This window comes from Symphalangus syndactylus, chromosome 11 (genome assembly GCF_028878055.3).
Source record: "Symphalangus syndactylus isolate Jambi chromosome 11, NHGRI_mSymSyn1-v2.1_pri, whole genome shotgun sequence".
Taxonomy (NCBI): domain Eukaryota; kingdom Metazoa; phylum Chordata; class Mammalia; order Primates; family Hylobatidae; genus Symphalangus; species Symphalangus syndactylus.
The window spans coordinates 65,060,525-65,076,280 of NC_072433.2; the positions used below are offsets into that span (position 1 = coordinate 65,060,525).

The 15,756-nt window shown below is 40.4% G+C and overlaps 1 protein-coding gene and 1 pseudogene across 1 annotated transcript in view; one reads left to right on the forward strand and one right to left on the reverse strand.

Annotated features, from left to right (window-relative positions):
• The window catches only part of WDR41 (WD repeat domain 41), a 191,218-nt gene that overhangs the window by 108,519 nt on the left and 66,943 nt on the right, over positions 1-15,756 (reverse strand). The window lies entirely within an intron of this gene.
• LOC129457452 (small ribosomal subunit protein uS5-like) lies at positions 146-11,992 on the forward strand (annotated as a pseudogene).

The following is a 15,756-nucleotide window of genomic DNA, read 5'->3' on the forward strand; positions in this document are numbered from 1 at the left end:
AAAGAAGGAAGGAAAATTCAAACTGCTGTATTCCAACAAAATTGTATAAAACCTGTTTCACATTTATGGTACACAGGCTTCAACTAATGAAGGTGATATTTTGATGACTAAAAGAAGAATGTCTTGTCTCAAATTGGCAGAGGAAATGGGAGCCAAAGCCCTGGAAAAAGAAATTTTTCTAAAACCCCTACCAGTACAAAATCTGAGGCTACTGCTATACCAAGGGGAAAATCAATATAATTCAGTGGGAGGAAAGGAAATTGAGAAAGTTTGCTACCAACAAATTCTCATTAAAGAAAATTCTAGGTATGCACTTCAGGCAGAAGGAAAGCAATCTCAGGTGGAAAGTCTGCCATGCAAAGAAAATTGTAGATATGTCATCAGAGTGAACAGACAACTTACAAAATGAGAGAAAATTTTTGTAATCTATCCATCTGACAAGGGTCTAATATGCAGAGTCTACAAGGAACTTAAACAAATTTACAAGAAAAAAACAAACCCCAATATAAAGTGAGCAAAGGACATGAACAGACACTTCTAAAAAGAAGACATACATTCAGTCAACAAACATGAAAAAAGCTCAATATCACTGATCATTAGAGAAATGCAAATCAAAACCATAATGAGATACCATCTCATGTCAGTCATAATGGCTATTATTAAAAAGTCAAAAAACAACAGATGCTGCCAAGGGGATGGAGAAAAAGGAATATTTTTTTTTTTGAGATGGAGTCTTGCTCTGTTGCCCAGGCTAGAGTGCAGTGGTGTGATCTTGGCTCACTGCAACCTCTGCCTCCTGGGGTTCAAGCAATTCTCCTGCCTCAGCCTCCTGTATAGCTGGGATTACAGGCATCCACCACCACGCCAGGCTAATTTTTGTATTTTTAGTAGAGACGAGGCTTTGCCATGTTGGCCAGGCTGATCTCGAACTCCTGACCTCAGGTGATCCCCCTGCCTTGGCCTCCCAAAGTGTTGGGATTACAAGCGTGAGCAACCACACCTGGCAGAAAAAGAACACTTTTACACTGTTGGTGGAAGTCTATATTAGTTCAACCATTGTAGAAGACAGTATGGCAATTCCTCAAAGACCTAGAGGCAGAAATACCATTCAACTCAGCAATCCCACTATTGGATATATACCCAATGGAACATAAATTATTCTATTATAAAGATACACAGACACATATGTTCAATGCAGCACTATTCACAATAGCAAAGACATGGAATCAGCCTAAATCCCCATCAATGATAGGCTAGATAAAGAAAATGTGGTACATATACATCATGGAATACTAAGCAGCCATAAAAAGGAACAAAATCATGTCCTTGGCAGGGATATGCATGAAGCTGGAAGCCATTATCCTCAGCAAACTAACACAGGAACAGAAAACTAAATACCACATGTTCTCACTTATAAGTGGGAGCTGAATGACAAGAAAACATGGACACATGGGGGAGAAGAACAACACACACTGGGGCCTACTGGAGGGTAAAGGGTGGGAGAAGGGAGAGCATCAGGAAAAATAGCTAATGGATGCTGGGCTTAAAACGTAGGTGATGGGATGATCTGTACAGCAAACCACCATGGCACATGTTTACCTATGTAACAAACATGAACATCCTGCACATGTATCCCTGAATTTAAAATAAAAGTTGGAAAAAAAAGGGATGAAAAATGCTGTGAAAAGAGAAAAATGTAGATATGTGATAGAATGAAAACAAAACACTGATTCTTATAAAATAAAAATGATAAGGTTTTGTGGAGCTAAAAAAAATGATAACAATAGTGTAATAACATATAAGACAGAGCATGTAAGCCAGGAGTGGTATGATTAGAATTAAAATGTTCTAGGATTCAACACAGTACTGGAAGTCCTAGCCAGAGCAATCAGACAAGAGAAATAAATAAAAGACATCTAAACAGAAAAAAGAAGTCATTGGCAGATGGGAGGCAGGAGTAGATTTCGGCTCCAACTCGGATGGACAGAACAGCATGTGAAGCTCGCATGGTGAATTTTTGCTCCAGAATGACTGCAGGAATGAATCAAGAAACCTGAGAGACCCCGATGGAAGTGGATTGCTTTTGCAGGACTCAGAAGACACCCCAAATACTGTGCTGGTATCCATGGCTGAGAGACCCACAGACAGTTCACATCACAGTACTCTGTGCAGATAACCCCCACTACCAGCCCAGAGCCTGGTAGACTTGCTGCGTGGCTAGATCCAGAAGAGAGATAAAAATCACTACATCTGGTTAGCTTCGGGGGGTGGAGCTAAGATGGCCGAATAGGAACAGCTCCGGTCTACAGCTCCCAGTATGAGCGACACAGAAGATGGGTGATTTCTGCAACTCCGTTTAAGGTAGCGGGTTCATCTCACTAGGGAGTGCCAAACAGTGGGTGCAGGACAGCTGGTGCAGCGCACTGTGCATGAGCCGAAGAAGGGCAAGGCATTGCCTCACTCGGGAAGCACAAGGGGTCAGGGAGTTCCCTTTCCTAGTCAAAGAAAGGGGTAACAGACAGCACCTGGAAAATTGGGTCAGTCCCACCCTAATACTGTGCTTTTCCAATGGGCCTGGAAAACGGCACACCACGAGATTGTGTCCCACACCTGGCTCAGAGGGTCCTATGCCCACGGAGTCTTGCTGATTGCTGGCACAGCAGTCTGAGATCAAACTGCAAGGTGGCAGCGAGGCTGGGGGAGGGGCGCCCGCCATTGCCCAGGCTTGCTTAGGTAAACAAAGCAGCCAGGAAGCTCGAACTGGGTGGAGCCCACCACAGCTCAAGGAAGCCTGCCTGCCTCTGTAGGCGCCACCTCTGGGGGCAGGGCACAGACAAATGAAAATTCAGCAGGAACCTCTGCAGACTTAAATGTCCCTGTCTGACTGACAGCTTTGAAGAGAGTAGTGGTTCTCCCAGTGCACAGCTGGAGATCTGAGAACGGACAGACTGCCTCCTAAAGTGGGTCCCTGACCCCCGAGCAGCCTAACTGGGAGGCACCCCCCAGTAGGGACAGACTGACACCTCACTCGGCCAGGTACTCCTCTGAGACAAAACTTCCAGAGGAACTAGCAGACAGCTGAATTTGTGGTCTCACGAAAATCCACTGTTTTGCAGCCACAGCTGCTGACACCCAGCCAAACAGGGTCTGGAGTGGACCTCTAGCAAACTCCAACAGACCTGCAGCTGAGGGTCCCGTCTGGTAGAAGGAAACTAACAAACAGAAAGGACATCCACACCAAAAACCCATCTGTACATCACCATCATCAAAGACCAAAAGTAGATAAAATCACAAAGATGGGGAAAAAACAGAGCAGAAAAACTGGAAACTCTAAAAAGCAGAGCACCTCTCCTCCTCCAAAGGAACACAGCTCCTCACCAGCAACGGAACAAAGCTGGACTGAGAATGACTTTGACGAGTTGAGAGAAGAAGGCTTCAGACGATCAAACTACTCTGAGCTACGGGAGGAAATTCAAAACAATAGCAAAGAAGTTAAAAACTTTGAAAAAAAATTAGACGAATGGATAACTAGAATAACCAATGGAGAGAAGGGCTTAAAGGAGCTGATGGAGCTGAAAACCAAGTATCGAGAACTACACGAAGATTGCAGAAGCCTCGGTGCCGATGCGATCAAATGGAAGAAAGGGTATCAGCGATGGAAGATGAAATGAATGAAATGAAGCGAGAAGGGAAGTTTAGAGAAAAAAGAATAAAAAGAAACGAACAAAGCCTCCAAGAAATTTGGGACTATGTGAAAAGACCAAACCTACATCTGATTGGTGTACCTGAAAATGACGGGGAAAATGGAACCAAGTTGGAAAACACTCTGCAAGATATTATCCAGGAGAACTTCCCCAATCTAGCAAGCAGGCCAACATTCAGATTCAGGAAATACAGAGAACGCCACAAAGATACTCCTCGAGAAGAGCAACTCCAAGACACATAATTTTCAGATTCACCAAAGTTGAAATGAAGGAAAAAATGTTAAGGGCAGCCAGAGAGAAAGGTCGGGTAACCCACAAAGGGAAGCCCATCAGACCAACAGCTGATCTCTCCGCAGAAACTCTACAAGCCAGAAGAGAGTGGGGGCCGACATTCAACATTCTTAAAGAAAAGAATTTTCCACCCAGAATTTCATGTCCAGCCAAAATAAGCTTCGTAAGTGAAGGAGAAATAAAATACTTTACAGACAAGCAAATGCTGAGTGATTTTGTCACCACCAGGCCTGCCCTAAAAGAGCTCCTGAAGGAAGCACTAAACATGGAAAGGAACAACTGGTACCAGCCCCTGCAAAAACATGCCTAATAGTAAAGACCATCAAGGCTAGGAAGAAACTGCATCAACTAACGAGCAAAATAACCAACTAACATCATAATGACAGGATCAAATTCACACATAACAATATTAACTTTAAATGTAAATGGGCTAAATGCTCCAATTAAAAGACACAGACTGGCAAACTGGATAAGAGTCAAGACCCATTAGTGTGCTGTATTCAGGAAACCCATCTCACATGCAGAGACACATATAGACTCAAAATAAAGGGATGGAGGAAGATCTATCAAGCAAATGGAAAACAAAAAAAGGCAGAGGTTGCAATCCTAGTCTCTGATAAAATAGACTTTAAACCAACAAAGACCAAACGAGACAAAGAAGGCCATTACATAATGGTAAAGGGATCAATTCAACAAGAAGAGCTAACTATCCTAAATATATATGCACCCAACACAGGAGCACCCAGATTCATAAAGCAAGTCCTGAGTGACTACAAAGGGACTTAAACTCCCACACAATAATAATGGGAGATTTTAACACCCCACTGTCAACATTAGACAGATCAACGAGACAGAAAGTTAACAAGGATATCCAGGAATTGAACTCAGCTCTGCACAAAGCGGACCTAATAGACATCTACAGAACTCTCCACCCCAAATCAAAAGACTATACATTTTTTTCAGCACCACACCACACCTATTCCAAAATTGACCACATAGTTGGAAGTAAAGCTCTCCTCAGCAAATGTAAAAGAACAGAAATTATAACAAACTGTCTCTCAGACCACAGTGCAATCAAACTAGAACTCAGGATTAAGAAACTCACTCAAAACCGCTCAAATACACGGAAACTGAACAACCTGCTCCTGAATGACTATTGGGTACATAATGAAATGAAGGCAGAAATAAAGATGTTCTTTGAAACCAACGAGAACAAAGACACAACATACCAGAATCTCTGGGACACATTCAAAGCAGTGTGTAGAAGGAAATTTATAGCACTAAATGCCCACAAGAGAAAGCAGGAAAGATCCAAAATTGACACCCTAACATCACAATGAAAAGAACTAGAAAAGCAAGAGCAAACACATTCAAAAGCTAGCAGAAGGCTAGAAATAACTAAAATCAGAGCAGAACTGAAGGAAATAGAGACACAAAAAACCCTTCAAAAAATTAATGAATCCAGGAGCTGGTTTTTTGAAAAGATCAACAAAATTGATAGACCGCTAGCAAGACTAATAAAGAGGAAAAGAGAGAAGAATCAAATAGATGCAATGAAAAATGAAAAAGGGGATATCACCACCGATCCCACAGAAATACAATCTACCATCAGAGAATACTACAAACACCTCTATGCAAATAAACTAGAAAATCTAGAAGAAATGGATAAATTCCTCGACAAATACACCCTCCCAAGACTAAACCAGGAAGAATTTGAATCTCTGAATAGACCAATAACAGGCTCTGAAATTGTGGCAATAATCAATAGCTTACCAACCAAAAAGAGTCCAGGACCTGATGGATTCACAGCCGAATTCTACCAGAGGTACAAGGAGGAGCTGGTACCATTCCTTCTGAAACTATTCCAATCAATAGAAAAAGAGGGAATCCTCCCTAACACATTTTATGAAGCCAGCATCGTCCTGATACCAAAGCCTGGCAGAGACATAACCAAAAAAGAGAATTTCAGACCAATATCCTTGATGAACATTGATGCAAAAATCCTCAATAAAATACTGGCAAACCGAATCCAGCAGCACATCAAAAAGCTTATCCACCATGAACAAGTGGGCTTCATCCCTGGGATGCAAGGCTGGTTCAACATACGCAAATCAATAAATGTAATCCAGCATATAAACAGAACCAAAGACAAAAACCACATGATTATCTCAATAGATGCAGAAAAGGCCTTTGACAAAATTCAACAACACTTCATGCTAAAAACTCTCAATAAATTAGGTATTGATGGGACATATCTCAAAATAATAAGAGCTATCTATGACAAGCCCACAGCCAATATCATACTGAATGGGCAAAAACTGGAAGCATTCCCTTTGAAAACTGGCACAAGACAGGGATGCCCTCTCTCACCACTCCTATTCAACGTAGTGCTGGAAGTTCTGGCCAGGGCAATCAGGCAGGAGAAGGAAATAAAGTGGATTCAATTAGGAAAAGAGGAAGTCAAATTGTCCCCTGTTTGCAGATGACATGATTGTATATCTAGAAAACCCCACTGTCTCAGCCCAAAATCTCCTTAAGCTGATTAGCAACTTCAGCAAAGTCTCAGGATACAAAATCAATGTACAAAAATCACAAGCATTCTTGTACACCAATCACAGACAAACAGAGAGCCAAATCATGAGTGAACTTCCATTCACAATTGCTTCAAAGAGAATAAATTACCTAGGAATCCAACTTATAAGGGACATGAAGGACCTCTTCAAGGAGAACTACAAACCACTGCTCAATGAAATAAGAGGATACAAACAAATGGAAGAACATTCCATGCTCATGGGTTGGAAGAATCAATATCGTGAAAATGGCCATACTGCCCAAGGTAATTTATAGATTCAATGCCATCCCCATCAAGCTACCGATGACTTTCTTCACAGAATTGGAAAAAAACTACTTTAAAGTTCATATGGAACCAAAAAAGAGCCTGCATCGCCAAGTCAATCCTAAGCCAAAAGAACAAAGCTGGAGGCATCACGCTACCTGACTTCAAACTATACTGCAAGGCTACAGTAACCAAAACAGCATGGTACTGGTACCACAACAGAGACATAGATCAATGGAACAGAACAGAGCCCTCAGAAATAATGCCTCATATCTACAACTATCTGGTCTTTGACAAACCTGACAAAAACAAGAAATGGGGAAAGGATTCCCTATTTAATAAATGGTGCTGGGAAAACTGGCTAGCCATATGTAGAAAGCTGAAACTGGATCCCTTCCTTACACCTTATACAAAAATTAATTCGAGATGGATTAAAGACTTAAATGTTAGACCTAAAACCGTTAAAATCCTACAAGAAAACCTAAGCAATACCATTCAGGACATAGGCGTGGGCAAGGACTTCATGTCTAAAACACCAAAAGCAATGGCAACAAAAGCCAAAATTGACAAATGGGATCTCATTAAACTAAAGAGCTTCTGCACAGCAAAAGAAACTACCATCAGAGTGAACAGACAACCTACAGAATGGGAGAAAATTTTTGCAACCTACTCATCTGACAAAGGGCTAATATCCAGAAACTACAATGAACTCAAACAAATTTACAAGAAAAAAACAACCAACCCCATCAAAAAGTGGGTGAAGGACATGAACAGACATTTCTCAAAAGAAGACATTTATGCAGCCAAAAAACATATGAAAAAATGCTCATCATCACTGGCCATCAGAGAAATGCAAATCAAAACCACAGTGAGATACCATCTCACACCAGTTGGAATGGTCATCATTAAAAAGTCAGGAAACAACAGGTGCTGGAGAGGATGTGGAGAAATAGGAACACTTTTACACTGTTGGTGGGACTGTAAACTAGTTCGACCATTGTGGAAGTCAGTGTGGCGATTCCTCAGGGATCTCGAACTAGAAATACCATTTGACCCAGCCATCCCATTACTGGGTATATACCCAAAGGACTATAAATCATGCTGCTATAAAGACACATGCACACATATGTTTATTGCGGCACTATTCACAATAGCAAAGACTTGGAACCAACCCAAATGTCCAACAACAATAGACTGGATTAAGAAAATGTGGGCCGGGCGCAGTGGCTCACGCTTGTAATCCCAGCACTTTGGGAGGCCGAGGCGGGTGGATCACGAGGTCTGGAGATCGAGACCATGGTGAAACCCCGTCTCTACTAAAAATACAAAAACTTAGCTGGGCGTGGTGGCGGGCGCCTGTAGTCCCAGCTACTCGGAGAGGCTGAGGCAGGAGAATGGCGTGAACCCGGGAGGCAGAGCTTGCAGTGAGCCGAGACTGCGCCACTGCACTCCAGCCTGGGCAACAGAGCGAGACTCCGTCTCAAAAAAAAAAAAAAAAAAACAACAACAAAAAAAAAAACAAAAAAAGAAAATGTGGCACATATACACCATGGAATACTATGCAGCCATAAAAAATGATGAGTTCGTGTCCTTTGTAGGGACATGGATGAAGCTGGAAAGCATCATTCTCAGTAAACTATCGCAAGGACAAAAAACCAAACACCGCATGTTCTCACTCATAGGTGGGAACTGAATAATGAGAACTCATGGACACAGGAAGGGGAACATCACACTCCGGGGACTGTTGTGGGGTGGGGGGAGAGGGGAGGGACAGCATTAGGAGATATACCTAATGCTAAATCACGAGTTAATGGGTGCAGCAAACCAACATGGCACATGGATACATATGTAACAAACCTGCACATTGTGCACATGTACCCTAAAACCTAAAGTATAATAAAAAAAAAAGGAATAAGAAAAAAAAAATCACTACATCTCGGCTCTCAGGAGGCCACATCCTTAGGAAAAAGGGGAGAGTACTACATCAAGGGAACACCCTGTAGGACAAAAGAATCTGAATAACAGCCTTCAGCCCTAGACCTTCCCTCTGACAGAGCCTACCCAAATGAGAAGGAACTAGAAAACCAACTCTGGTAATATGACAAAACAAGGTTTTTTAACACCTCCAAAAAAATCACACTAGCTCACCAGCAATGGACCCAAACTAAGAAAAAATCCCTGATTTACCTGAAAAAGAATTTGGGAGGTTAGTTACTAAGCTAATCAGGGAGGCACCAGAGAAAGGCAAAGCCCAATGTAAGGAAATCCAAAAAACGATACAAGTGAAGGGAGAAATATTCAAGGAAATAGATAGCATAAATAAAAAAACAATCAAAACTTCAGGAAACAATGGACATACTTATAGAAATGAAAAATGCTCTGGAAAGTCTCAGCAATAAAACTGAACAAGTGAAAGAAAGAAATTCAGAGCTCAAAGACAAGGTCTTTGAATTAAACCAATCCAACAAAGACAAAGAAAAATGAATAAGAAAATATGAACAAAGCCTCCAAGAAGTCTGGGATTATGTTAAATGACCAAACCAAAGAATTATCAGTGTTCCTGAGGAAGAAGAGAATTCTGAAAGTTTGGAAAACATATTTGGGAGAATAATTGAGGAAAAATTTCTGGGATATTCATCACAAAAAGATCATCGCCTAGCCACACTGTCATCAGATTATCTAAAGTTAAGATGAAGAAAAAAATCTTAAGAGCTGTGAGACAAAAGCACCAGGTAACCCATAAAAAAAAAACCTATCAGGTTAACAGCAGATTTCTCAGCAGAAACCTTGAAAGTTAGAAGGGACTGGGGCCTTATCTTCAGCCTCCTCAAACAAAACAACAGCCAAGAATTTTGTACCCAGTGAAATTAAGCTTCATAAGTGAAGGAAAGATACAGTCTTTTTCAAACAAATGCTGAGAGAATTTGCTACTACCAGGCCACCACTACAAGAACTGCTAAAAGGAGCTCTAAATCTTGAAACAAATCCTAGAAACACATCAAAACAGAACTTCTTTAAAGCATAAATCTCATAGGACCTATAAAACAAAAATACAATTTGAAAAACAAAAACAAAAAACAAAAAATCAAGGTATACAGGCAACGAGTAGCACAATGAATGGAATGGTACCTCACATCTCAATACTAACATTGAATGTAAATGGCCTAAATGCTCCACTTAAAAGATACAGAATTGCGAAATGGAAAAGAAGTCACCAACCATCTGCTGGCTTCAAGAGACTCACCTAACACATAAGGACTCACACAAACTTAAGGTAAAGGGGTAGAAAAAGACATTTCAGGCAAAGGGACAATGAAAGCAAGTAGGAGTAGCTGTTCTTATATCAGACATAACAAACTTTAAAGCAACAGCAGTTAAAAAAGACAAAGAGAGATGTTATATAATAATAAAAGGACTTGTCCAACAGGAAAATATCACAATCCTAAATATATATGCACCTAACACTGGAGCTCCCAAACGTATAAAATAATTACTAATAGACCAAAGAAATGAGATAGACAGCAGCACAATAATAGTGGGAGACTTCAGTACTTCACTGACAGCCCTAGACAGGTCATCAAGACAGAAAGTCAACAAAGAAACAATGGATTTAAACCATACCTTGGAACAAATTGACTTTACAGATACACACAGAACATTCCATCCAACAACTGCAGAATATACATTCTATTCAACAGTGCATGGAACTTTCTCCAGGATAGACCATATGATAGGCCACAAAACGAGCCTCAATAGATTAAAGAAAGTTGAAATTGTAACAAGCACTCTCTCAGACCACAGTGGAATAAAACTGGAAATCAACTCCAAAAAGAACTTTCAAAATCATGCAAATACATGGAAATTAAATAACCTGCTCCTGAATGATCGTTGGGTGAAAAATGAAATCAAAATGGAAATTAGAAAGTTCTTCAAACTGAACGACAATAGTGACACAACCTATCAAAACCTCTGGGACACAGCAAAGGCAGTGCTAAGAGGAAAGTTCATAGCCCTAAATGCCTACATCAAAAAGTCTGAAAGAGCACAAACAGACAATCTAAGGTCACACGTCAAGGAACTAGGGAAACCAGAACAAACCAAACCCAAACCCAGCAGAAGAAAGGAAACAACCAAGATCAAAGCAGAACTAAATGAAATTGAAACAAACAAACAAAAATACAAAAGATAAATCAGCTTCTTCGAGAAAACACCAAATGGTGGATGATGCCGATGCAGCGCAGGGGCAGGTGGGGCCGGAGGCCCCAGGGGCCCTGGGATGGGGAACCACAGTGGCTTCTGGGGAGGCTTCGGCAGTGGCATCCAGGGCCAGGGTCACAGACACAGAGCTTGCAGAGGCAAGGTGAGGACAAAGAGTGGATGCCCGTCACCAAGCTGGGCCGTCTGCTCAAGGACATGAAGATGAAATCCCTGGAGATCTATCTCTTCTCCCTGCCCATCAAGGAGTCTGAGATCATTGACTTTTTCCTGGGGGCCTCTCTCAAGGATGAGGTTTTGAAGGTTATGCCAGTGCAGGATGAGGTTTTGAAGGTTATGCCAGTGCAGAAGCAGACCCATGCTGGCCAGTGCACCAGGTTCAAGGCGTTTGTTGCCTTGACTACATTGGGGACTACAGCGGCCACGTCAGTCTGGGTATTAAGTGCTCCAAGGAGGTGGCCACTGCCATCCATGGGGCCATGATCCTGGCCAAGCACTCTATTGTCCCTGTGCTACTGGGGGACAGAGGCTACTGGGGGAACAAGATTGGAAAGCCCCATGCCATCCCTTGCAAGGTGACAGGCTGCTGCGGCTCTGTGCTGGTGGCCTGATCCCTGTGCCCAGGGGCACTGGCATCATCTCGGCCCCTGTGCCCAAGAAGCTGCTGATGATGGCTGGTATTGATGACTGCTACACCTCAGCCAGGGTCTGCACTGCCACCCTGAGCAACTTTGGCAAGGCCACCTTTGATACCATCTCAGATCTACAGCTACCTGACCCCCGACCTCTGGAAGGAGACTGTATTCACCAAGTCTCCCTATAAGGAATTCACTGACCACCTTGTCAAGACCCACCCTAGAGTCTCCGTGCAGAGGACCCAGGCTCCAGCTGTGGCTACAACATAGGGTTTTTATACAAGAAAAATAAAGTGAATGAAGCCTGAAAAAAAAAAAGAAAGATAAATGAAACAAAAAGCTGGTTCTTTGAAATGATAAATAAAATTGATAGACCATTATCAAGATTAACCAAGAAAGGAAGAGAGAATATCCAAATAAGCTCAGTAAGAAATGAAATGGGAGATATTACAATTGACACCACAGAAATACAAAAGATGACTCAAGGCTGCTATGAACACCTTTACACACATAAACTAGAAAACCTAGAAGAGATGGATAAATTCTTGGAAAGATACAACCCTCTTAGCTTAATTTAAATCAGGAATAATTAGATACCCTGAACAGACCAATAACAAGCAGTGAGATTGAAATGGTAATTTAAAAATTACCAACAAAGAAGTCCAGGACCAGATGGATTCACAGCAGAATTCTACCGGAAGTTCAAAGAAGAATAGGTACCAATCCTATTGACACTATTCCACAAGATAGAGAAAGAGGGATCCCTCCCTAAATCATTCCATGAAGCCAGTATCACCCTAATGCCAAAACCAGGAAAGGACATAACCAAAAGTGAAAACTACAGACCAATAGCCCTGATGCACATGATGCTAAAATCCTTAACAAAATACTAGCTAACCAAATCCAACAAAATATCAAAAAGATAATCCACCATGATCAAGTGGGTTTCATACCAATGATGCAGGGATGGTTTAACATACACAAGTCAATAAATGTGATACATCACATAAACAGAATTAAAAACAAAAATCACATGATCATCTCAATAGATGCAGAAAAAGTATTCAACAAAATCAGCATCCCTTTATGATTAAAATTCTCAGCAAAATCAGCATACAAGGATCATACCTCAATATAATAAAAGTTATCTGTGACAAACCCACAGCCAACATAATACTGAATGGGGAAAAGTTGAAAGCATTCCCTCTGAGAACTGGAACGAGACAGGGATGCCCACTGTCACTACTCTTCATCGTAGTACTGGAAGTCCTAGATAGAGCAATCAGACAAGAGAAAAAAATAAAGGGCATCCAAATCAGTAAAGAGGAAGTCAAGCTATCACTGTTTGCTGATGATATGACCATTTATCTAGAAAACCCTAAAGACTCCTCCAGAAAGCTCCTAGAACTGATAAAATAATTCAGCAAAGTTTCCAGATACAAATTACTGTACACAAATCAGTAGCTCTTCTATACACCAACGGTGACCAAGCTGAGAATCAAATCAAGAACTCAACACCTTTTACAATAGCTACAAAAAAAAAAAAAAAAAAACAAAAAATAAACTTAGGCATATACCTAATCAGGGAGGTGAAAGATATGTACAAGGAAAACTACAAAACACTGCTGAAAGAAATCATAGATGCACAAACAAATGGAAACACAGTCCATGCTCATGGATGTGTAGAATGAATATTGTGAAAGTGACCATACTGCCAAAAGCAATCTACAAATTCAGTGCAATTCCCATCAAAATACCACCATCATTCCTCACAGAATTAGAAAAAACAGTTCTAAAATTCATATGGAACCAAAAGAGAGGCCTCATGGCCAAAGCAAGGCTAAGCAAAAAGAACAAATCTGGAGGCATCACATTACCTGATTTCAAACTACACTATAAGGCCATAGTCACCAAAACAGCATGGTACTGGTATAAAAATAGGCACATAGACCAATGGAACAGAATAGAGAACCCAGAAATAAACCCAAATACTTACAGCCAACTGATCTTCGACAAAGCAAACAAAAACATAAAGTGGGGAAAGGACACTCTTTTCAACAAATGATGTTAGGATAATTGGCTAGCCACATGTAGGAGAATGAAACTGGATCCTCATATCTCAGCTTATACAAAAATAACTCAAGATGGATTAAGAACTTAAATCTAAGACCTGAAACTATAAAAATTCTAGAAGATAACATTGGAAAAACTCTTCTAGACATTGGCTTAGCCAAGGATTTCATGACCAAGAACCCAAAAGCAAATGCAATAAAAACAAAGATAAATAGCTGGGACTTAATTAAACTAAATAGCTTTTGCACAGCAAAAGGAGCAGTCAGTGGAGTAAACAGACAACCCACAGAGTGGGAAGAAATCTTCACAATCTATACATCTGACAAAGGACTAATATCCAGAATCTATGATGAATTCAACAAATCAATAAGAAAAAAACAATCTCATCAAAAAGTGAGCTAAGGACATGAATAGACAATTCTCAAAAGAAGATATACAAACGGCCAACAAACATGAAAAAATGCTTTACATCACTAATGATCAGGGAAATGCAAATCAAAACCACAGTGTGATACCATCTTACTCCTGCTAGAATGGCCATAATCAAAAAATCAAAAAATAGTAGATGTTGGCATGGATGCTGTGAACAGGAAACATTTCTATGCTGCTGGTGGGAATGTAAACTAGTACAACCGCTATGGAAAACAGTGTGGAGATTCCTTAAAGAACTAAAAGTAGAACTACCATTTGATCCAGCAATCCCACTACTGGGTATCTATCTAGAGGAAAAAAAGTCATTATATGGAAAAGATACTTGCACACGCATGTCTATAGCAGCACAACTCACAATTGCAAAATCATGGAACCAACCCAAATGCCCATCAATCAATGAGTGGATAAAAAAACTGTGGTATATGTATATATATGATGGAATACTACTCAGCCATAAAAAGGAATGAATTAATGGCATTTGCAGTGACCTGGATGAGATTGGAGACTATTATTATAAGTGAAGTAACTCAGGAATGGAAAACCAAACATCATACGTTCTCGCTTATAGTGGGAGCTAAGCTATGAGGATGCAAAGGAATAAGAATGTCACAATGGACTTTGGGGACTCAGGGGGAAAGTGGGGAAAGGGGGTGAGGGATAAAAGACTACAAATAGGGTGCAGTGTATATTGCTTGGGTGATGGGTGCACCAAAATCTCACAAATCACCACTAAAGAGCTTACTCATGTAACAAACATTACCTGTTCCCCAATAACCTATGGAAATTTAACACAAAAGAAAAATAATAAGTCAAATTATCTTTCTTCACTGATGATATGATTATATACCTAGAAAACCCTAAAGACTACCAAAAGGCTCCTAAAACTGATAAATGACCTCCGTAAAGTTTCAGGACACAAAATCAATGTACAAAAATCAGTAGCATTTCTATACAACAATAGCATTCAAGCTGACAGCCAAATCAAGAACATAATCTCATTTTACAATAGCCGCTCAAAAAAAAACACCCCAAAAAACACAAACCTAGATACACATCTAGTTAAGGAGGTGAAAGATCTCTATGAGGAGAACTACAAAATGCTGCTGAAAGAAATCATAGATGACACAAACAAATGAAAAAACATTCTATGCTCATGGATTGGAAGAATCAATATTATTAAAATGGACATAGCCCAAAGCAATCTATAAATTCAACACTATTCCTATCAAGTTACCAATGTCATTTTTCACAGAATTAGAAAAAACTTCTGAAATTAAATAGCCATAGCAATCCTAAGCAAAAAGAGTGAAGCAGGAGGCATCACATTACCCAACTTCAATTATTCTATAAGGCTATAGTAACCAAAACAGCATGGTACTAGTACAAAAACACACACATAGACCAATGAAACAGAATAGAAAACTCAGAAATAAAGCTGCACGCCTGCAACCATCTGATATTCAAAAAAGTTGACAAAAATAAACAATGGATAAAGGACTCTATTCAACAAATGGTGCTGAGATAGCTGGCTAGCCATAACCAGAAGAAAAAAAAAAAAAGGACCTCGACA